This window comes from Rattus norvegicus, chromosome 16 (assembly GCF_036323735.1).
Source record: "Rattus norvegicus strain BN/NHsdMcwi chromosome 16, GRCr8, whole genome shotgun sequence".
Lineage (NCBI taxonomy): Eukaryota > Metazoa > Chordata > Mammalia > Rodentia > Muridae > Rattus > Rattus norvegicus.
The window spans coordinates 26340910-26365908 of NC_086034.1; the positions used below are offsets into that span (position 1 = coordinate 26340910).

General features: G+C 41.6%; 1 protein-coding gene and 1 long non-coding RNA gene across 8 annotated transcripts in view; one reads left to right on the forward strand and one right to left on the reverse strand.

The window, feature by feature from the left end:
* The window catches only part of Psd3 (pleckstrin and Sec7 domain containing 3), a 563941-nt gene that overhangs the window by 102315 nt on the left and 436627 nt on the right, over window positions 1–24999 (forward strand). The gene's annotated exons all lie outside the window — the stretch shown is intronic.
* LOC120097406 (uncharacterized) overlaps window positions 1–24999 on the reverse strand; it is a 47649-nt gene continuing 22650 nt past the window's right edge. For 2 of the 5 annotated variants that reach the window (XR_010058656.1, XR_010058657.1), the window contains 3 exons: window positions 12138–12220; window positions 10966–11502; window positions 3–6791 (listed from right to left, as the gene is read on the reverse strand). This is a non-coding gene — a long non-coding RNA (uncharacterized LOC120097406). Of the gene's footprint in view, window positions 6792–10965; window positions 11503–12137; window positions 12221–17740; window positions 17933–24999 lie in introns of all 5 variants that reach the window. The other 3 variants (XR_005494768.2, XR_010058658.1, XR_010058655.1) reach the window with 3 other exon arrangements.

Here is a 24999-nt window from a genome sequence, read left to right on the forward strand (position 1 = left end):
AAGAAGCTGGATGTACTGGGATTCTCTAGACTCTGGCTAACACATAGCAAGGGATGGAGACAGGGCACAGAGTGGAAGTTCTGAGCCTGGGCCACTAGGTCACCTGTACCTCGGGAGCAGAGGTGCCAATCCACTGCAGTAGTCTTTTGACTCTTTCCCACACTCTGCTACCTTCCTGGCCGATGGTAACATTCTGTGCTAGAGGAGACGATGGATATCATTTTCTCAAGATTTCTGCCTAGGAAAGTTGAGAAGGAAGGGCAGACTTTATAAGAGAAGACCAGAAGGGACCACAAGGAGGCACATAGACATGGGATGGTGGTGGAGAGAGTAGCCAGTCATTATACTAGCTGTTTTCTCACATTTGTTAATTCCAATAATCATTCTGAGAAATCAAGGTGGTATTTCTAATTTCAGATATGAGAATTAAGAAATGGCTAAGCTGAAATCCTCTCCCTCCTTTCAAAACAAACAAGCAAAAACGATGAAAGCAAACCCTGTTATTTTTCACTGAGGAAAATGGGGAGGAAGGCTTCAGTGGGGAGTGGTGTTTTTCCAAACCGAAGGCCTGGAACACTTGACTGATCCCCTTAAACACATGACTTTTAGAGCCCACATTTACCTGCCATCTGTACCTGGCACCAGGTGGATGAGCAGTCCTGATCGCAAGTCTCTGTCTCCATCAGGAAGTGACAGGTGGCCCCATGTGGTATTCAGGGTTCCTTTGGGCTCTTGTGGGCTCTCTTGATAACACCCATACTGTGATGTATTAGCTTTCTGTTCTCTGCATCTCTGGACCACCCTTCCTGTTATGCTGTCTCCTGATTCCACCCTCTTCAGTCAGTTCAGCCCATCTCAAGATGGGTGAACAAAATTTAAAGGGTTTTTTTCAATTATTCCTTTCCCAGCAGTGTGGGTATCTTGGAGAGTGAAGATTGGGTAAACCTGAGTCTCTATGCAAGGATTAGTGGGGTGACCTACAAGAAAGGTGGGCTGTCTGTAGAGGGCTGATGTGAAAGGAACTGTCAGGGAAGCTGTAGGAGAATTCCATGAAATTCACAGCAGCCTTCTGAAAGCTTGGAGGTGACCAGCTCCATCTGGATCCTTTGCCTGTCTCCCGGCTGCTTTTGCACACAGCCTTCCCTGCCTTATCTTTGCTCTTTCAGTCAGAAGGCCTGCAAAGTCACAATTAAGGGTGAGCCCATGGTCTCTCTGGGCAGAAGCAACTGGAGCATACTTCCTTAAGAAATAGCTTACATTCCATCTAAGTTTTTATACCTCTCTTCCTGAAGGGATTTAGGAGACAGGACATTTGTGCATCTGAGCCCATTCTCTGGATACAGGGTCCCACAGCAGTTATCTATGGACTTTGAAGCTATTCATCTCTGATCTTCTTCTCTCTGGTCTTTGGAACATAGGCTCCAGCTTCAGATCTGTGGTCAGTTCTCTGGAGAGCAGTGCTTTGGGAGTTGGCCCAAGAATGTGGGTCAGCAATAGAAGCTTTATTTTAGCTTCCTAGTGAATGGACCCCCAACCCAGATATCTGTTCTGCCTAAACTAAAGGTTTAGAATTCCTAGAGGGGGAAGTGGATGTCTCAAGTCTAAGTCCAAACTGTAAGAAAAGCACAAGGATAGAGCCTCTGTTTCCCCCATCTTGAAACCAACAGTATCCCATGCTTTGAGGTTGCTATACACAGACATTCCTGTTCTCAAGTATAAGTTGAAGTTGACCCTCAATCCCTGTCTTCTTTATGTAAAAATCTTGTGACACTAAGCCTTGAACCAAAGGCATTTCACGTGCTGGACAAGCACTGTATCATTGACTTACAGCGCTAACAGTATATCTGTCTTGAGGGGGAGAAGAGGAGAATCATGACAGTAGAACACTAAGGAAGACCCAAGAAGGGATGGAGTGCAGGCAGAGTGCTTCAAGAATGCAGTCAGAGAATGGGACAGGAATTGTGAAATCCATTCCTTCAGCGCTACAAATCTCTTAAAAGCTTACGTCATTAGTCAGGTGGTCCAACCTCAGGCTATGTGTTTGGTGGTGGTGGTTGTTATTGTTCTATTGTTTGTTTTGTTTCTTTTCAAATCAACAAAGATAGTTTTTCCTCTGTCCAATCCTGGTTATCCCTCACCACCCACAATAGGAAAGATTTTGAGAAGTGCCTAGTATTTTCATATTTGAGAATTTATCTATATGAGCATACAAAGACTGATTAAGGTACTTTCTTAATCGATCAACTACAAAAGGAAAGACCCTGAAGACTCACAGTGATATCTTATAGTTGATGTAGTAATGAAAATACTGTCAGTTACATCTTGGGCTATTACATGTAGTAAAGTCTGCTCGTTCCTATGTGCATGTTGGAGAGTTAAGGTCCTTATGTCAACTTTCTCGGGGAAAACAAATTACACGTCAAGAATAAACCTTTGAAGTAGTACAAATGGACAAATATATTCTTTTGGGTTTTAAGTCCCCCCCCCAGGCTCTAGAGTGAACACTGGCTTGCAATTAATTAATTAATTAATTCCTAATCCTTAGGGAATAGTGCAGTTAATCAAATCACCTGGATCTTCAGTTGTAGGATGACTGGGAACCAGTAAGAAAGAACTTAGCTCTGGTTCTCGCACCCTGTGACCTAGACAGCTTCCACATGCTATTCTCCCTTCCATGAGAATGCATGCTGCAGCCTTCCCAAATCCTGCATAAGAGACAATACTAGAAGATGACCAGCAATTTGGTAGAACCCACACCTAGGACAAGGTAGCTTAGGACTGACTGTCAAATCATCTACCCAGAGTCCAGGTTTCCCTCAGCCTTCCTTCCCGACTCTACAGCTGGGAATATTCTAGGGGACAGTAACCTGATGTGTCCCAAAGCCTTTGGTTGACAAGGTACTATTTTCCGTGGTGGGAGAGTGGGTGAAGGGATAAGGACTATCAAATCTAGCTGAGCATTGTGGCACTCAGTACCACCAGCTTTCTGGGTTGGGAGAAGATGGGGCAGTGTCTCATGGTGATGCCAGCAGAGGTCCCATATATAAAACATGCCCATGGCTAGTCTGTTAGAGTTAATAAGGACAAATCCAGAGTCTGTGGCAGAGTCTGCCTCACCTTGCCTTCTACTCCAGGTTATACTGCCCCTTAGTGGGAAGAAAAGGAACTGTCCACATTACACCCACATTTGGGGCCAAAGACACCAAACAAAGGGTAACAGACATGATTCCGAAGACGGCATGGGAAAACCAACAACTCAATAATCATTTCTAGAATTTAAATATATATAAAATAAGTCTCCGTATCTTATATCTTGTATTCTAAAATAGCAGTGACTATTTATGTGTAAGTACATTAAAAGATTAGTAGTAAACTTTTTTCAAAATTCTGTCCTCCACTTGTATGTTCACCATTTACAAACCACACAAAATGTCATCTGTAGTTGAAATTTCTCAAAAAGCAGAACTCTCTGGGGCTTGTTGTCGTTTTTTGAGGGTTTTGTTTTTGTTTTTGTTTTTTCTCCCTTGTTCTTTCACAATAGGAACTTAATTCTAATCTGCTTTCTGAGTTTTCTTCATCAGATTTGTAGAGTGTTCATGGTTTAGGAACAGCATGTGGATGAGCAAGACAGATATGGGAATAATAGAAGTTTAACCATTCTAATGATGGAGACAGAAGGCAGGAGATTTTCTGATAGTCAGAGCCTGCCCTAGGAGACTACAGGAAACAGTTTTAACTCTTTGTTTTGGATCATTAGTCTTTGAAACAAAACCAATGTATCAACTATAAGTCTATGAAGTACACTAGGTTTTTGGTAGAACGTTTTTATTCAGATAAAAGGCAGTATGTGCTAGAATCCAAGAGAGTAAGAAAAGGAATAAAAAAAAACCCTAAATTTTGAAAGCTCAGGTCCTGCTAATAAACTGGCCCCATGGCCTCTGATCAGTCCATGAGTAAAGCTACCTCACGTCCTGTGCTCTCTGAGGACTTTCCAACTCTGTGGGAGCTATGAATCCATGAATCTGGAAAGGGGAGAGAAAGTGTTTCATGAGATAAAAGACCAACACAATTTCACTTCATCTATGATACCTTACTTGTCTCTAAAGATTCATTATCCTCTCAGTCAACTACATTGTAGAGAAGTTCCCTTAATGAAGGCTTACCTTTCTAGGGACACACTGGGGCTCTAGTGTGGAGCTAAAAATCAGTCTGCCTCAGTTCCTATCACAGAATGGCAGCGTCTGTGTTGCCAGTGGTCAGGTCCTACACTGATGTTTCTTTTTCTGACCAGATTTCAGCTTAAATGAAATTCCCTTTGAAGACCGTCCCCTGAGCCTTGGACTAGTTAATGGTCCAGGAAACTGTCATTTCCTTTCTCTGGGAAATATTCCTTCCTTCCTCAAGCTTGTTTTACTTTTCTGGCCTGTCATAAATTTAGAAGCCATTCTACCCATGAAATGGTACCCTAGGTAATGTTGCCTCTATTTTCATCTACCTTGGTGATTAATGCTGAATTTTAAGAAGGAATTTGAACAAAAGAGAGAGCACGCACAAATGCTCATATAGAAACGTTAACAGTGACAGAGCTAACTGTGCAGTCGAGCATTTCCTTTGGAAGATTCTGGTATTCGGAAGATAGTTGATTGGATTGCAAGGTTTATTTTTAGTCCATTTCATGCCCCATTGATTTTGACAAAGATGTCGTGATTTATTACTTGAATAAATAACGGTTGAGATAGCAGAATGGGTTTCAACTTTCTCTCCTCTTGCAATTTGCCTTGGTATCTCCATGACAACACACTCTCTTCCTCCCTTCCCTTGACATTCACACAAAGTCCTGTGGATGGTTGTGTGGATGCTGTCATCTGTCGAGGAATTATACAAACCTCAGGGTTTCAGTCTACCCACAGGAAGGAAAGTGCAGAAGACCCAGAACTACCTTATAGCTGTGTGGGCCTATGACATGGAAACCAGACTGGGATCCGAGACCCGAGGGTTCTAGATTTCTTTATAATTCAAAGTAGCAAAGGGGAGGCTTTTTTAGGTCTTCATTCTAGGTCTGAGCTCCATGGCTGTTATGTGGAAAGATTAGGGTGTCTGGTTTGGTTTCTCCCCTTCCAACTCCACTGCTCTAAGACTACTCAGTATTAGAGCTTTTTGGTGGCACATCTCCAAAAGTCCATATATTGAGAAGTCTCTCTGTGTTAGAAATGTCCTTTGTTTACACAATCGGATGTCTTTTCAATCTACATTAGGTACAAAAAGCAGATATAGGTAGTTAGCTCAATATATGTCCTCAATCTCTTTCAGAGTATTACAAAATTACCATGTAATTTGTACAAATATCTTGTCTGAACCTCTCAGATTTTAAGGAGGCCAGGTTTCATGACCTCTAGAAAGATCGTTTGGGAATCACACCCTTGAATTAAGCAATATGTTAGCCTCAGCTGTGTCTCCACATACTTGTAATCCTAGCAGTAAAGAGACTGATGCTGGAGGACTGCTTCAAGTTCAAAGCCAGCCTAGGCTACGTAACAGTAGCATCAAGAAAACAAAAAGTGTTAGCGTCAAATCATTGCCTGTTGCACTGTTGTGAGTTGTGAATAAATTTGTTTCCTTATTTGGGCACTAATTACTGAATGAAAAAGAAGAAATAAAAAAGGAAGGACATGACTCTTCCTAGGTATGGTAGAGAAGAAAGTTTATTATAGATATGTGGGAGAGCATCGCCACAGGCAAGAAACATCTGGGAGAACCCAGAGTGGACTTGACCATGTGAGGACAGGGGAGGGGGAAGCCAGGAGAGTACGGGGTAGAAGTAAAAAGGACCAAGTAACCAAAATGGCTAGATTATATAGAAAAGGGCAGCTGGAGAATGCAGTCCAGTCCCTAGATTGGAGTTTAGGGCGGGGATGGGGTATGGTATGCCAACCAAACCCAGTAACAGATAGGGACTGAGGGATGCTGAGAAACTCGGGGGCCCAGGTCAGCTTCGATATACTAACTAGGTACCCTAGTTATTTTGAGTCTAACAATTATTATATAGTAAACCTTTATCCTTTAAAGATTGTGTGTGTGTGTGTGTGTGTGTGTGCAAATATAAGATACTATAAGACTTGCGCATGCATGAATACTTACGTGGAAGAGAGTTGGATAGCTGGTAGATTACTGTGACGGACTCTGAATATGGTCTCTTCAACCTTACAACAATTTGCTGGGATACCTGACCCTGTGTTTCCAAAGCCAGAACAAAGAAGTGAAGAAAAACTGCCTTCCTTGAGTTGATTTACACCAATTCGTTAAACTGAACCGTATCGGTGAACAGCAAACATCAGGCAATGAGAGGCGGATAATTTATGGCGTTGGCTGCTGGGGAGACTGCAGTTTTAGAGCAGTCACTCACCCTCATTCATGGTCATTTGTAGCTGTGGCTCCTTTTAATCTGCCCCTTGTGCTGTGTGTTTCCTGTGATTATATTTAACTTCTTTGGATTTAAACTCTCGATTTCCAGGATGTATAGCTTACATTAACCTTTCTATTGCCAGGTCCAGAAGATTAGGAAATTAAAGTCCTGGAGCATTCAATTCCAGTACTTACCTTTTTTTAAGAAATCATCTAGAAATGTCACTTTAGCTGTAAGAGGCTTGGTTATTCTTCACCGAGTCTTCAGCTTGGGTATGTGATGCAATGACCTTTGACAAATCAGCCCATTTGTCTCATGCCACACGCAGAAGAGTCTCGGGAGAATCCAGTTGGATGTACTCAGCCTTTCATGATGGAGATCCAGTGCCCTAAACAACAGCACACGTTCCAAACAGTAAATAAAATAAGTAGTAACAAAATGGTGAAGAGTGTATATGTCAAGACGGAGAAAAGGTCAGTTTGGGGTTAGAAAGAAAATCATATGCCAGAACGGCCATAGCGCTAATTTATTTAAGAGTCAGATGCTGAGCTTCTATCTGCCCAAGCTAAGGAGCACATGCTTAGCCCCATAGGTCTTCCAGTGAGGGAGAAAAGGAGGAAGAAAGGAGTGGAGTTATTTTCAACGTGTTATTAAAAATAAATTCTACTAGAAATAAAAATGTTGGCCCTTTAAAGTGTTGGTGAAATGGTTCTGTAATTAAAAGTACTGCCCATGAGCCTGATGGCCTGCACATGTGGGATTCCTGGGACCTATGTGGTGGAAGGAGAAAACCAAGTCCTACAACATGTCCTCTGACTGACATACATGTGCTGGGAGCATGTGCTGCTCAGCACAAACACCACACACACACACTACACTACACATACACTACACATACACTATACATACACACATCACACACACACACACCACATATACACTATACACATACTACACATCACACACACAACCATATATACACACACACATATACCATACTACACACACACCTATACACTATACACACATACCACATACATAGCAATACATAGCACACATATGCAACTTACATGTATACTGCATACACATCATACACACCACATACATATACCACATATATACTATACACATAACATACATATTCATACACGAATATACACATACACTACACATATACAATCACACATACATACACACAATACCACATACCATGCATACACACCACACACAAACACAACACACACTACTATACACACATAACACACATACATACTATACGCACATACCACATACACATACCACATATACATACATATAACACGCACACATTTGACACACACACATACACTGCACATATACACCACAGCACATGGCCACATATGTAAAATGAGTAATTCAAAAATATTTTTTGCTTTAAAATATTTTTAATTTTTTCACCATTTTATTAAAAATAGGTTCTTTTGTTATACAATATATCCTGATTACAGTTTTGGGTTCCTTGACTTCTCCCAGTTCTTCCCTACCCTCCCTCCTATCCAGATCCACTCCCTTTCTGTCTCATTAGAAAAGTACAGGCTTTGAGCAAGACATGGTGGGCACAATCCTTTAATCCAATGCCAGTCCTTGAGGGGCAAAGGTAGATGGTCGAGCCTGGTCTACATGGTGAGTTCCAGGATAGTCAGAGCTATATAATGAGACCCTATTTCAGAAAGGAGAGAGAAGGAGAAGGAATAGAAGGAACATGAGGAGGAAGGAGGGAGGAGGAAGAGGAACAGGAGAAAACAGGCCTCTAAAAAGCACCAGCAAAATAAAACAAAATAGAATATAAGCTAAAACAAAAACAATCACATCAGAAGTTGGACAAGGCAAATTAGCAAAAGGAAAGAGTCCCAAAATAAGGTACGAGAATCAGAGACCTCCTTGTTCACACAGGAAACCCACAAAAAATACTATACTGGAAACCATATATGTGCAGCGGGCAGGGTGCAGAACCGCGCCAGCCCTGTGCTTGCTGCTTCCGTCTCTGGGTTCATGTGAGCCTCACACAGCTGATTAAGAGGTCCTTGTTCTGTGGTGTCCTCCACCACCCCTGGCCCTTACACTCTGTCTGCCTCCTCTTCCACAGGGTTCCCTGAGCTCTGAGGGGAGGGATTTGACGGAGACGTCCTATTTAGATCTGTGTGTTTCAAGGTTTTTCTCTCTCTGCATAATGTCTGGCTGTGGGTCTCTGCATCTGTTCCCATCTGCTGCAGAAGGAGGCTTCTCTGATAATGGCTGAGCCACTGATCTATGAATATAGCAAGATATCATTAGGGTTTATTTTATTTTCACTTTTTAATGAGATTTTTTCAACTTCCTTATATAGTTAAATGACACAACTAGATTACACAGGTATTCACTATAACAGCAGATGTTTCTTGTTGATAGTTCTAGATCTGAAAGGTTTTTGTACCCATCCATAATGACACCATCAGCACCCCTAGTTATCTGTGTCTCTGTGTCAGTCTCTCTCACTCTCTCATTCTCTGCTGTGCTATCAGAGTTCTTTTTGCCTTTCTTTTCATTAGTTACTAACTCGAATAGCTGAACAAGAACCTCGTGGGCTTGTGGTTCACAGATATTTTATCTTTACACTCCAGTTGTGTGTGTGTGTGTGTGTGTGTGTGTGTACATGCGTGTGCACGCACATGCTCATGTATGTGAGTGCAAGTGAATGCTTCAGCACAAGTGTAGGGGTCAAAGGGCAACCTTTGGTATCAATTCTCGTCTTCTACCCTGTTTGAGGCAGGGTCTCTCTTGTTTACCACATATACCAGGCTACCTGGCCCACAAGCTTCTGAGGATTCTGTCTCTGCCTGCCCTTTCATAGCAGGAGTGCCAAGGTTAAAGATGCTTGCTTCAGTATCCAGCTTTGTATGGGTTCTGGAGATTTGAGGTCATGTCCTGATGCCTGGAGAGCACATGACTCACTGAAACATCTCCTCAAGGCATCCTTTTGAATCATTTTGATATAGATTTTTTTCATGATTTTATCTGATTAGAGATGATCCTTTGGCTTTTTAGGACTATGAGTCTCAATGAACAAAATCCACTAAACAAAATGCTACAGTTTGTATCTAGATTTGTATTCAGATTTTATGTCGTCTAGAGATTCATACATTAAAGGTCTGGTCTCCCCAGCTCGGTGCTCTTGGGCAGTAGTAGAACCTTTAGGAGATGGGGACCAGTGGGTGGCCTTCAGGTACTTGAAGAGGAACTTCAGCCCTTTCATTTTCCTCTGTAAGCTACTTTGTGCATTACTAAATTAATCAATTAATTGGTAGAGCCCAGTTGGCAAAGTTGGAGCCCTTATAAGTTGGATCCCTAGAACCAATATGGAAAAGGCCAGACCTGTTTTTACACAATGATTATCCCAGCACTAGGGAAACAGAGTCTTAGATCCCTGAAGCTTAGCTAGCCTGCTAGTCTAGCCTACTTCGCAAATTCCAGGCCAATGAATGAATCTGTCTCCCCCCAAAAAAGTGAACTTTTGCCAAAAACATTGACCTCTGTCTTCCTCATGTGTGCACATACATGTACCTACACACACATACACACACACATGCATACATATACAACCACATACATGCACACACATATGCATGCAAACATACACACACAAGCACACATTTTTTTTTCGGAGCTGGGGACTGAACCCAGGGCCTTGCGCTTGCTAGGCAAGCGCTCTACCACTGAGCTAAATCTCCAACCCCACAAGCACACATTTAAACCTACCATTCAGTGGAATAACTTTTTAAAGCTATCTTTGGGCTTATAAAAATAAGGGTGGTGATGTTTTTGCAAATATTTTTCTCATGGTTTAGGCTTATGTTTGAGGAGTTCTTGAGTGGGCCTGTGGCCAGGAAGTTACAGTAATATTTCTCCTTGGCTGAGCTTTTTGACCTAGTTTTCTAAATCTACTTTGTGAATAATCTTTGGGAAAAAATGTGTTCCCAACAGGCCTGAAGAATCAGCTTCGCTCTTGCTTGAAGCAACATACAAAATAAAGACATTAAACTGAAGTAAGTTTTCTCACTTTCTCTGCTATTTTAGAAAGCTAGTGTAAATTTCCCACCTTTCTTATTAAATAATTTATTCACTTGGGTCCCGCTAGGGATTGAACTCATGGATTTATGCATGCTGGGCAAACACTCCATCCCTGAGACACATCCCCTCTTCCTACCTTTCCTTTCTGAGGTAAGGGTTCGGTACTATCTACAGGTCGACCTGAAACTTTGAACTTTGGACTTGCAATCCTCCTGCTGCAGCTTTGAAGTTCCTGAGGTTGGAGGCCTGGCTCACTAGACCGGCTGATGGCTGTTATATAGTATTGAATTGATTTTTTTAAGTGTTTACATTTATCATAAAGCATTACGGGTAGAGGATTCCTTCCCTGTTCTCTTTAGCCTTAATGTTTAGGACAGATGAATATGTATGTGTCTTAGTTTGGGTCTCCATTGCTGTGAAGAGACACCATGACCAAGGCAACTCTTATAAGGAACATTTAGTTGGTGCTGACTTACAGTTTCAGAGGTTCAGTCCATTTTAATCATGCCAGGAAGCATAGCACCATCCAGATAGACATGATGTTGGAGGAGAGGAGAGTCGATCCAAAAGCAACAGGAGAGACAGAAAATTTGGATGTAGATCTTCATGTGTACACTAGACCTGCAATGTTCTCTCTCCTTTTGAAAGATTCCCTCTCCCGGGTGGCAGACAGTAATGGCAAAGGAATAATGCCAGCCTTCAACACGTTGCTAAGAGTCTGCAGAGACATTGAAATTGCTGCTGTGTGGTCCAAGCCAGGAACTGATGCTACTTCCTGATCAAAGCACACAGTGGTGAACATCTGGATTGTGCATGAAACACTTTGAATGAGGTTCCTTGGGCAATTCTGGTGTATGATCAGTAAATCCTATAAATGATGTCCAGAAGCATGTTACACTACGAACAGTACGCCAGTTCACAACATTAATAGACACAGACTCGCTTTTCTGCTTCTTCCCCCTCCGAGGCAAGATGACAGCTAAGACCTCTTAGGTCTACATTTATCATGAATGCTGCACAAAGAACACACAAGAAAGAAATTATGGGATTAATTACTACCACAGATGAAATTGGTTTTCTCTTATGAAAAAATTGGGTTGTTGGCAAGAAAATTTCAATTACTTACAAACAATGTATACAGGAGGTATAAAAATCTACCAGCTCACAGAAACAGCCATTTGATTGTTTTAATACAAATATTTAAATGTAGTTCCATATCCTATACTTGCACACACTCCGAGTATCTGTACAGCATGTACTCTGAGTGTTTGTAGACCACTAAACTTAGACAAGTGGTCTGGAGATACTCATGGCACGAGCATGCAGGTGTTTTATGTTCACTTGTGTCGTCAGGTAGCATAATATGGGGAGGGACAGAGTCTGTACACAGTCGCTTGCTCTGACCCTTCTAGTTGGGGAGTCATGGGCAAGTCACTTAATCCTTCTCTGCCCTGGTTTTCTCCTATGTAAAATGAAGGTCCTAAGAATAGAGTACACCTAGCTGATGGGATATTAGGATTAAGTGAGTTGTGCCCTATGAAGGCTACCGCATCAATCTAACACAGAGAATGCACTTAGGCAAGCCTTTGGTTGCTGGCCTTCTACTCACCTTAATTATTATTGAGCTGATCCCCACCTGAGGTCTTACCTTCCATGGCTGTGCATGTCCATCCTAGATGGGTTTGAGAGTTTGAAACATGGAATCTGGGGTTCCTTCTCCTCTCTGTAAGCCTGAATAAAGATTATTTTTTCTATTTACCACCACATTATGATGTTAATAATAAAGATTATAATTTATTTTGTGTAATCTTAAATTACCATATAAACTTCATATCGTAATTCTCTATGAATTTGACACTTGCTGTATAATTCAAAGCTAAAGGGATCTCGGGAACAGCATTGTGGCTTACAACTAATCAGAAAGCGAACTCTCTAGAGTTAAAAATAAAATGTTGCATGTGCCAGAGCAAAATTACTAGAGCCTTAACAGACAGTCCTGACTGTGAAAATCAAGTCTAGATGCACCTGCTCTTACTGAACTCATACCATGGGCCATCCTTAGCAGCCTCTGAATTCACCAGATTCTCAAGCAAAGTATTTTAAACTGTAAGGGACCTTTTTCACTTGGCTTGATTACTTCTGAGTTCCACCAGCAAGGATTCAGTCTAAGGGTTGGTGACCAAAGAGAGAAAATGGGAGTTCCAAACGAATGGGTTGGGTATGGGAACAATATGGCAGCATTTCTGTTCACACTCATATGGCTCCTATCTTCAATTATTCTTTTGTTTTTAAAATGTTTGTGAAAGGGACAGGGTGTGAGTCGATGGTAAGATGGGGACTCAGCATGTACAAGGCCCTAGGCTCAATCCCTAGTACACAAAAATGTCTTTATAAAAATAAACTACCATATACTTGATATATCACTGATGATGTTAACATACATCTATAAGTATATACATATAAAGTCTCTCATTTGTTCTTGCCTTTGTTTTATTTCTTGATACCTAGCCTCTGTTATATAATTCTGGCTGTCCTGGAAATCACTGTGTAGATCAGGCTGGCCTAGAATTCGCAGAGGTCAATCTGACTGCCCCCCACATGCTGGGACTGTGCCATGATCCTGGCCATCCATTTTCTTACCATCTTGAAGAAAAGAATTCAGCCAAGAGATATAAATAATTTAAGCCTAAGATTATTAAGCAAATATATGTAATATTTATATACAAATATACACATGTACACACACAGACACACACACACACAGAGACACACACACACACACACACACACACACACACACACACACACGACAAACTCCAAAGAGAATGACTATCCCAAAGGGAGTATTAACATCTTGGGTTTTGAACTGTGGATTTTTAGAATGTTTTTGAGTGTGGCAGATTCATTATGTAAGGTAGCCCTGTTTCCTTTCCAAAATCATGGTGGATCAGTATCCAAATACCGTTTAGTGTGTTTTTTTAATGGGGTCAGTGAGGTTGCTCAGTGGGTAAAGGTACTTGCTACTGAATCAGATGGCCTGAGCTTGAGCCTCAGTCCCACAAAGTGAAGGAGAGCAGCGACACAGTCATCCTCTGGTTCCCACATTTACACCATACTTCCTGTGCACACACAGGTAATGTTTTCTCAAACTAGAGCATTTCTTTTAATAATCTTATCCTACACCTCGTGGGTAAGGCAAATGACATATGATCATGTCAGACTCTTCATTTGTACATGTGTGACAACTGGGAAGGTGCTGACACTTTAGTTTTTGACATCACAGGGAGAACCTAAGCGTAGCTTTGAGGATATTTATAGCAACAAGATATTCTGATCCTCAGGTGCTATAGCTGCTAACTGGGAGCAGCTTGATTTTCTCATATGTAGGACCTGTTTAATCAGGAGGCCTAGCCCTCAAGATAAACCTAAGTTTCCTGGGCTACCTCACATCCATTACTTACTGAGTCAGGTCTTATCTTTTCTCATCTTCCCTTTTTTCTCTCTGCCTGTCTGCTTTTCTTCCTTATTATTTTGTACTGCAAGGTACCCAACTTAGTGTCTTCTACAAGCTGTAGAATATTACAATATTTTACCACTGCACTATATTCTAAACTATCTATGGATATGTTTTAGACATGTGTGCCCCAGTGCTTTTGTGTGAAGGCAAAGAGGGTTAAGCATGGCTGGGCTTATCACATGAAATACTATGGACATGAGAGCTCTGGGTAAGTGCTCTGCCTCCTGTAGCCATAACAGTTCATCTGCAAAAGAGCTCAAGTTCCTAGATCATAGAACCATGAATCAATTTATGAAACTCCTAGCTATAGGAATCTCTTCAAGTCTGGATTTCTTATTCTACTGAAGAGTAACTTCTTATTGTGAGATATAAAATAGAGCTATTAGATTTAACAAGTGGAGATATCCATCTTTAGGCTATATTTATACTATGAAATCATCAGTTGTCCAAAGTTCAGATTTAACCATTATCTCATATTTCATCAGACAGCCTTAGTTTGGAGTCAGTTTTTATGGTAAAGTCTAACTGGCTGAGTGATCGTGGACATATTACTTAACTTGTGGGGCTAGAAAAATGGTTCAATGGTTATGAGCATTGGGCACAGAACCTGGGTTCAGTATCCAGTATCAACATGGCAGCTTACAATGATCTGTTCTTCCAGTTGTAGGTGATTTGATGCCCTCTTTTGGCTCCTAGAAGCACCAAGCACATACATGATGCACATATATACATATAGGCAAAGCACTCAAACACATAAAATAAATCTTTAAAAAAAAATAACTTAACCTCTCCAAGCCTTTTGTTCCCTTCCCTTAGCAGCTGTGAATGTCTTTTTGTAGCAGATCTAAAGCACTTAGTATGTGGTAAAGTCCTCACAAAATGCTTGTCTTATCATGGTGATGGCCTGCATGTACAGAATTGTTTCAAATATTTGTGTACAGATCTTATCTCCTTGACTTGGAGGTGGACTTTTCATCTGCACAGGCATTCACTTAAGGAGTGCATAGTTTACTCATAAATACAGCTTTTGCCCCAGCACTTCTGTGGAGTCTGGTTTCCTAACTACTTGGCCAGACACTTCTGGTCTCCTATTTTCTTTCCCTTCTCCCACTGGAAACATGATGTCTTGTTCTTAAGTTATTTCAAGTATGGAAACTCCTTCTCTTCACTTTTATAGGCCAAAGATCCCACAATGTGCAGAGGATTCATGGCTCACATTAGAATTGAAGGCTCTCCCATGTAATTATTTGAAATTACAGATGATAACGAATGGCTTGCTCTGAAGCTGTTCTAAAGATCTGAGCTGTGGAAAGTAACTATGACATTGGGTGGCTATTCTGCTGAGTTTCCACGGTTGAAAATAATCTGCCCTATGTTAGTTTGACGTGAACTCGGGGCGTGGAAACAGCTTCCGTCAGAACTATCTGTTGGATGTGAGGAACACTTAGATTTTTCTATAAAATTATGGAGCCTAAATTTGGGGATTGGAATGGTGGGAAGACTTGGGGGATCCCTCGCCTTTACCAGACTATCCCTTGACAGGAATTGGAAGTACCGTGCAGAGAGCAACACCATCGTTGGTCATATCCACAGCAAGTTTATCTGCTGTCAGCAGGAAAAAACAGAGTTCGTAGATAGACGTCAGGAATGTTTCTCTAAGTCTGCCAAAAAAATATGTCCAGAGGCTGAAGACTGATAAGCCCAGGAGTTACCCGATTGGCTTAGAGGGTGAACTGCCTCAACATAGCTGACATCCAGGGAAGTCCTACCTCTGCGTACTACCAAGACCAATCAGTGACCACTATGAGAATGCAAGGCCATCTGAGGCTGAGTTGGTTTTTAATTACCTGACCACTGGGGCTACCTACCATTCTCAGAGTTTTGAGAGTCCCATCAGGTGTATCCCTTACGTGGCAGAAGGGCCAGCATCAGGATATTGTACAGTCACCACTGTATTCCTGGCACACAGATGCAGCCATGATTTATGAACTGGATTGACCTTTGGGATGAGTGGGAAATCATTCCTTTCTATACTGTTATCAGACCAAGTTTCCCATGTGCCTAACTGATGGTGGGGTTTTCCTCGGGCCTCTCAGGTGCTCCATGCTCGCAATCTGAAAGGGGAAGTATTTGCTGTCAGCAGGAAAAACAGAGTTTGTAGATAGACGTCAGGAATGTTTCTCTTAAGTCTGCCAAAAAATATGTCCGGAGGCTGAAGACTGATAAGCCCAGGAGTTACCCGATTGGCTTAGAGGGGAAAGTGAGTCATGAGAGATAACAGATCTTGGCTTCTAGAGAACAGCTCTGGTCCACTTCACCTGCTACTGTGAGGTTTACTTGCAGTCCTCAGTAACAGATGCCATCCAGAGACCTGTGTGGTACTCTTGCTGGTATCTCTAGCCATATGACAGAATACGCTGGACCTGGACCATCAGTCATGTTTCTCCCTTCCTGTTCTAGTTAAATGTTCACATAGGACATCTCATCCTTTCCCCAGCTATTTGGATGATACCCAGGGATGTTACTATTTAGGTTTTTGAATTTTATAAACATGTAGTTAGAGTCTACGGGCTTTTGGGGTGTTCTGTGAGAAACATGTTTTTAATGCACAATTCTTGTTGCAATGGTGTCTTACGTGCTCTTAGATGGAGTCTTTGGATGAGAAGATGGTTCTGGAGTTTCTCACAGCTCTCAGACGCTGTGAGCCTAGACTGGATTAACAAGTATGGGGGCTTCATGGGCTACAACGTAATGACTCCTCTGTATTACCTTGCAAAGTCATAGCACAATACAGTTCCTTCACTTTATTGATAAAAATCCAATCACATTTTAAAAGCGATGGGTTGTCTATCCAAAGAATTCCTTTATCTTACCACTGAAGTAATGAACTCATTTTACAAATACTAATTTCCAGGCTCTGTGCTAGACAATAGGATTGTGGATGATAATGTGTGTTGTTGTTGTTGTTTTTAAGACACCCTTGAGATGCTTATAATCTAGCCGAGAAGGCAGTGATTTAAATAATTACAAGAATAACGAGTGTCACAAATAAAGCAGACAGCTATGGAAATGAACATTGTCAGCACCGGGCCTGGTGAGTTGTGAAAAGCACCTATTGAGTTGAGTGATAGCAGCTAGCGTTTACTGAGCATTTATTCTGAACAGTCCTAATATGTACATTACTCTTATCAGAACCCCCATCAGGAGAGCCTGTTGTTTGTTTTTTCATAGATGAGAGAAATCAAGATCAAAGAGGTGAAATACAGTAAGCTAGAGGCCCATTCATGGCTATTTTGAAGCGGTTCCTGACCCACCTGAAGCAGTAGCACCCTAGGCTCTCTGCCACTCCAGGACACAGAAAAGTGGGTGAGGTTAGAGACGAGGTCAGCCTCTGTGGGACTCAGTGAACCATGGTTAAGTGACACATTTAATGTCTATGTGAGCTGGGAAGGAAGTTTCCTTAGTGCCTTTTGCTCCTTTGGAGTTCAGCGCCTCCACAGCAAGAACACGGAACGATTTCACTTACAGTTGAGGGAGGTGAAATCCTTCATATACGGACAGGGTTATAAAGGTTTGATGAATTTTTCTTAAAGGATAAGTGATTCATGAATCAGAGAGCATCCCATCAGAAACATTTAGGAAGGCACTGAGCAGAGCAGCTTGGCCTGCCTGCAGAAAAATGGTGAGCAGGGAAGACAAATGGAGGCCACCTGTGCCCATGTCATTTTACTTACAAGGTCTATACAAACGGGATTTCGTCACCCTGCTGGCTTGGGTAGATTGGAATCCTTCCCATGCTAGCTATGCCACACCCTCTACATTTCCTCATCAGCAAAGCTGGCTCCATAGGATCATGTATAAACATCCTGAAGTGATAGACATTTTATCCATCTTTGTATCCCGCAACCAAGTCAGTATGAATAAACCTGGAAGAGTGGAACAAATAAGGAACCAAGCAATGCATAGGAAACGGAAGAGCCGATTCGAGCTGACAGTTTCCTGTGAAAGACTCGAAGGAGGGCTAGTTAGGCAGGTGGACAATCCAATAAAATTGAATTTGGTCATTTTCACTCAGGATGGGTGGGGATTTTGGGCAGGAACTAAAGCATGATCCTAAGAGAAAATTAACTAAAATAAATGGTACTAGAGGAGAGCGTTCTAGATGGGTTAGTCATGTGTATGAAGTCTGGGGATCTTTTTTTTCCTAATGTGTAAAAATAGTACCTGCCTGCTCCTGGTACACTCACAGTATTTGCAACCTGACATACCTACCCGTTGAATCATCTGGCTAGTAATTATGATTTGTCTTCTTACCAATTATTTATTAACTACACTCATCTTCTCTTTCCCTAAGTAGCCTCCAATTATAAGGATCTTGACCAATTGGATCACTCAATTGATTTAGCTGATATTGTAAGAGTGGTATTAATGTGATGTGATTTTTAAGGAGATGCCAACTGTGAGCTCACATCGTTTTTTAAAAATAAAACCCCGTGTTGTTTTAGAGAAGGGGAGAGGTGAGGATAAATGAGGCTTGATCAGATGCCCCTGGTAGGGCTGGCACCTGGCTGATACCTGAGGATCTTACCAAGGCTATGAAGGAAGCCATGGCTAATGAATGTGCCCCACTGTGTTCGTGAATGAATGGAAGGAGCCAAAGAAAGAGCCACTCAGCACCTTCAACAGAAGCCAGGGGCCTTCAACAAGAGGGCTGTTGTTGCCTTGCCAAAGGAGTTATCTAGATAACCAGGGACGGGCACCTCCTGAGCCACTTCCACCCTTAAACCTGATGCCCTGCAGAGACCGGCTGCTTCCAGGTGTCATCTTTCATTTCCTTTTTTCTTTCCTCATTCCGTTAACTTTATACCCGAGAATCTCATACAGAGGAATTCAATCCTACCAATGGACAACAGGGGTAATGGCGCAAGAGTATTCATCAGGCTTTGTTGTGGAAGCATGTCACATTACCAAGACCTATCGATACATTAGTGTCAACCTACATAGGAAACTGTATGGGTACAGATGTAAGAAAACAATAGTCCTTATGGGTGGAGCTGTGGATAGTCACATAGTGAAATATGGTTGGTACCGAAAGCAAAGCCTCTCTTCATATTCATTCCTAGAGCTACTTCTGAAATTTTGTCAGTTTCACAGTATTTTTCAAACTTTTCTTTCAGTTTCCTGAAAGCACATACTCCTTAAATTCCAAAACTTCCAAAAAGCACTCCTTAATTCCTTAAGCTGATATTATTCACAAGTAAGAAAATAAGGAAAAAAGCAAGAAAAAACCAAATCTCAATAAATATCTGTCAAATAAGCCTTCAGCTATCATATTGCAACCTAAATTTGGTGTCAGTTGAGAGATTGTCTGGCATTAAGTGCTGGCCTTGGGTCATATGCTCTCATCTCAGACTCAGATCTGAAGGCAGAATGAGAAGATCTGTGTACCCATTGGTTCTCAAGTGCTACCCTATCACCTAAGATGCATCCCTGGACATGGAGCAAAGCCAAGCGTTCCAATGGCTACAGGTGCAAAAGACAACCAAATGCCCTGGCAACAAGGCTAGCCAATAGCACTCTGGCAGGCTGGACAAAAATGGTCCAAGATAAGGAACAGCCTACATCTTTTTCCTGTTTTTCTCTCATCTTCTGAATCCATTTCCTGTTGTAAGAAATATTAAAATGCCAGCATGCAGGGTTTCTACCTGCCTTAGATCATTTATGTCCCCAGATGAAAGACACACAGAGACTTTATATTTTTAAATATGCCTTAGGCAGCACAGTAGCTGGGCAGCTGCCTACCCTCCATGCTGTTAGAATCTACCTTCCCATAGATAACTACAAGCCATCACTATTTAGTAGGTTCCATCTGGACTGCTCTCAACTCCACCCAGGCAGCCCTCTGGGCCACATTCTCTTGGCCCCTAGCCCCTGGCCTCCTTCTCCCTCCTATATGGTTTTTTTTTTTTCGGAGCTGGGGACCGAACCCAGGGCCTTGTGCTTGCTAGGCAAGCGCTCTACCACTGAGCTAAATCCCCAACCCCCCTATATGTTCTTCTAGTCCATGGTGGCTCCCTTTTTCCTTTCCCCCTTCCACAAGCCTGTGAAACCTCAACCCCATCTATGTCTTTTCTTCCCAACTATTGGCTATTAGCACCTTTCAATCAGAATTAACTTGGGGGCAAGGCCCGAGAGGCTACATGTAGACTCCAGGTCTTGGGGGCTCATCCTTAGCATTACAATAGACAGTAAAAGACAAAAGCTCACTGTTGTGGGAGCAACTAAAAATTTCAATTTTAGAATACCAGTTGGTATTTGAAAAGCAGGATCCCTGAATTTATTGAATAACTGATAACAAACTTTATTTTCATCCTTTCCTTACCTTCCCTACCTGATGGGAGAGGAGGAGGAAGCTGATCTTTTCCAGTCTCCTTTGATACTGGCTTAAATCTTAGACTTTGCTAAAACTTGCAAGCATACACTATCCTGTTCAGGCTTGTTCTTTTTCCATAAGCAGCTGCTACTGCTGCTGGATAGAATTTGTTACAGAGCTTGGTGTCTGCTTTCCTGGGCCTTCTCTTCTCTGGCCTCCCCACCCCACCTTTGGGTTGTATCATCAGCAGAAGTACCAATAGAATTGGTGGCCAGGGACCATCTTTCCACATAGGTAAAGGCAGTCAAGGGAAATAAGGAACCTTAAGTATTACTCTTCCACTGGTTCTAGCTAGGACTCCGTCCTGTGGCTGCTTCCTGGCACTGTGGTGCACATTTTACCACAAGGAGATGCTAGTTGTGCAAAGGGAAGCTCCCCATGCATTGGACAACTGTAGTTCTGTTTTCCACGGTTGCTACAGATTGTATTTGGCATGTCTCCCAAGGGTCTATGTATTAAAGACTCATTTACTGCCCCTGAGAAAAACCTTGGTAAGGTAGTGTCTAAAGGAAAGAAGTATCAGTGATACTTACCTTTATAGAGGTTTAGGAACCCAGCCTTCACTCCCTCCTTTGCTCTCTCTTTTCTGTCTCCCTTACAGTTTTCCTCCTCTTCTTCCTCTTCCCTATGTCTCTTTTTTCTCTTTCACTTTCCCTATCTCCCATTCTCTCATGCATGACCTCCTACCATTAAATACATAATCCCTACCATGACATACTGTGTCACTATAGGTTCAAACCTCTGAAACTATAAACCACAACAAATATTTCCCACTTTCAGTGGTATATCTCCAGCATTTTTTATCACAGTGATAGAAAAATAAATGGAGGTTTCAGCCTAAGTGGCATATAAAAATTTCATGAGCAGCATTTAACTTTAACACAACTGATTATCCCCAAAGACTTGGGGGCAATTTGCCTCTTCTGTCTCTCATGACAGCAGAGTATATTGTGTTTTTCGAAAGTGGGCAATTTTTGCAGAGATTCCATGAATTCGATGGTTCTGTTACCTACAGGATTTCAGCTGGAAGATGGGAGCCAGTATTGTGAAGTTGGGCAACAATAACTGCAGTCAGGAAACAGAACAGTTATAAAAACTTATATGATTACCCTCATGATCCTCAGAGATCTCTGATATAGTCTTTGGACCATAGTTTTATCTCCCAAGACTTGAGGGAAAACATTAAAAATTTACAAAGATTATCACTGTGTAGGGTCTGATTTCTGTGAAGAGACCCCATGACCACAGCAATTATTATAAAGGAAAACATTTAATTGGGGCTGGGTTACAGTTCCAGAGGTCTAGTCCATTATAATCATGGTGGGAAGCATGGTGGGTGTGTAGACAGACATGGTGCTGGAGATGGAGCTGATCCAAAGGCAGCAGAAGGTGACTGTGTGCCACACTGGGTGTAGTTTAGGTGTAGGTGACCCCAAAGCCTACCCAAGGTGACACACTTCTTCCAACAAGGCCACACCTCCTAACAGTGCCACTCCCTATAGACCAAGCCTTCAAACACATGAGTCTATGGAGCCATGGGCTGAATTACAAAATACACTGTAGACTAGAATGGACACAAGATATGGGAGGAGAAAGCAGTGGCATCTAACCCCACACTTAGAGCTAGGAGTTCATGGGATAGCATTTAAAACCCTTTCTCTTTTGAGTTCTGGTGTTGATTCCAACAGGTTGCTATGGCCACTCCTATCACTATAGCTACAGGGTTAACTGTCACCTAGGACCAGGGAGATTGGAAGAAACAGAAAATAAAGGGATTATGTCATATATATGTATATATGTATACTGCAAAGTCTCTCGCTGCTTTTCAAGCTATGAATAACATGGCTATTCTCGCTTTCCCTCCCTCTCTTCCTCTTTTTCTTCCTCCCTCTCTCTATCTCAAGTTCACTTTGAGGGAAATAGAGGAGAAGTAAGATTGGAAAATACCATTTCGCTGTTGCTGTAAGATCTACCCTCTCACCCACCTGCATGTGTGTTTCAGGATGTTCAAATATCCGGGGATATATACAGTCTAGCTGTCAGGTTTCCCCCATCTGTTATACTGACCTTAGCTTCGGAAAACTATTTGCCTGGCCATGTTTCTCAGTCTCATCTGCTCTGTTTTGATCACATGTTGTAAATGGAGAGATTGGCGTCATTGTACAGGATGCACAGTAGATGCATCTGTGGGATCTCTCCCACAGCTTTCTCATCTGTAAAATGGGATAATGCTTTCTTCACAGTTGTTTAAAGTTTGAATTATATAACATGCTATTTTAAATAACAAAACCTCTTTCCCTGTTGGGTAGAGAGATGTATTAAGACAGATTTTAGGTCTTCAGGTCCTTTGATAATGTTGGCCTCTAGAGGCCCAGGCAAGCTTGAGAAGGAGATGGTCCAATAACATTTCACAGTAAGGTATTGCTTACATTCTCAGACTTTAGAGGGAAGGGAATCTCTGAGTTTTGGGGGAGTCTCTCAGTTTAGTCTCTTAATTTAGATTAGATTATGTTTACTACATAAAACACAGGGCAGCATTTTAGGAACTTATTTCTATTGTCTCATCTGAGCTTAGGCTATAAGGTATGACTGGTCCCTTCTACAGGGACAGCCTCTGTGACCTAACACTTGTAAGATATAACCTATTTAGATAGTTCAAATACAATTCAGTGGTCTGTAAAACAACAGATATACATTTCAGGATGTTGCATAGAAATCAGCAAAATATATTGAACAAAATGTCATTTCCATGTATGTGCACACATGTGCACACACATACGTGTACTCACACACATACATGTACTCACACACATACATGCACATGCACACACACACACACACACACACTAAGATATGTTGAAATATTTTTGAAAGTTAAGCTATGGAAATTTTAAGAATTACTACTTTTCACAAAATAAGCCATACTTTCTTTGAAACTTCTTACAAATGTGAGTTTTCATTCTTAGATGATGGATTTATAATTTCTTATCATTTCTATGAAGAGTTTTGCAAAAATCATTCAGTGCTAACACATGGAAAACACCAGAATTCCCTACTAAAAGGACTTTCAATTTGGAAAAGCACTGCTTCCTCCTTTTTCAGAGGCAAATGGTTCACACTTGCTTCTTGGATCTCTCACAGGAAATCCCTGTGCAAAGGCCGAGAGTAACACCCAGGCTCTGCTTCCACTACTGTGATCCATTTTACACAAAGGCTAAGTCACAGGAGGAATTCTATATCTTCTGACAGACTAATCTGTGCTCTCAGACGTCCTTGAACATTACTTTACCACATGTTCATTTCAGGCTTCTAAAGAGAACTGGAGAATGATGGAGAATTATCTGTCCACCTCATGATAAAAGTTTACATTCCCACAATCCACAATTTCGATTCTCCACTAACATCATACTTTAATGCAGTTCATATCTCTAAAGTGAGATATGAACTCAATAGAGTTTTTATCTTGTTTCTCCATAAAAATAGTTTTAAATGTAAATTAAGTTAACCTGTTAGTTTCCACACTGTGCGTTTGAACTCTATTTGCTCTGTAGGCACAGTTCTCATGGAAATGATTCCTACGACACCTTCAGATCTCATCCTCCTGTCTCCGGGAATATCACCAAACATTGCCTCTTCTGGGTTGTATCTAACCTGAGTCCATCCATTCAGTGACCATGTCCTAAACTGTTCAGTCACCATTAGAGAAAAAGACTTCTTGTCATTCTTCCTTGATGCCAGTGGACCTAGCCTGAAAGGGGGCGGGGCAGTCTAAAATTGAAGTTCGTCTTCCTTTATCCTGGAGAAGGTGGAGAACAAAGTGTGTCCTTTATTTTCTGACTGCTGGGGAACTGTGAAAAGTACAGTTTAGCTTGGGCTGGAGGGAGGGGATTGCTTCCTGGGGTGTGCTCAGGAGTCCGCAAAGCTCCCACCCATATAGTTGTATAGTCAGCTGGGTGTGGACTTTCCAAATTTAGTTTTCTCTCCTTGCAACTTCTGAATAAAAGAAGGGGCTGTATTGGATACTAGGCAATCCTATGACAAATTGGAAGGGGACATTTACATTTTGTAGCTGTATTCATTATATTTTATATTATGGATATGTGTGTTTTGCCTGCGTGTATGTAGGCATATCACACACATACCTGCTACCCATGGAGGTCAGAAGAGGCTCTTTTAAAGAACAAAGAAATAAACATGGCTTCATTGTTCTAAGAGCCTGAGTTTCACACTTCCCCTGTGATGGACATACTGTGCATTTAAACTACCCTGGAACACACAACATTTTCTTGGTAGGTCATCAGAATGCCTTCAGATTAGACAATCTGACAAATAAAACTGCTGAAAATTTATAGCTAGAGGACCCTGATAAGAACATTCTTACGAAAGTTTGGTCATTTGGGCAAGGTTATAATGATTTTTCCATAAGTGAGATATCCCTGCAGTCAAAGTTTGATATTCTAATATTATGTTACTTAGATACATTAAATGTTACCAAAAGGAATCTAATAAAAGTAGCTGAAGGTAGGACATAAACAACAGGTTCTACTCTGCTTTCTTATT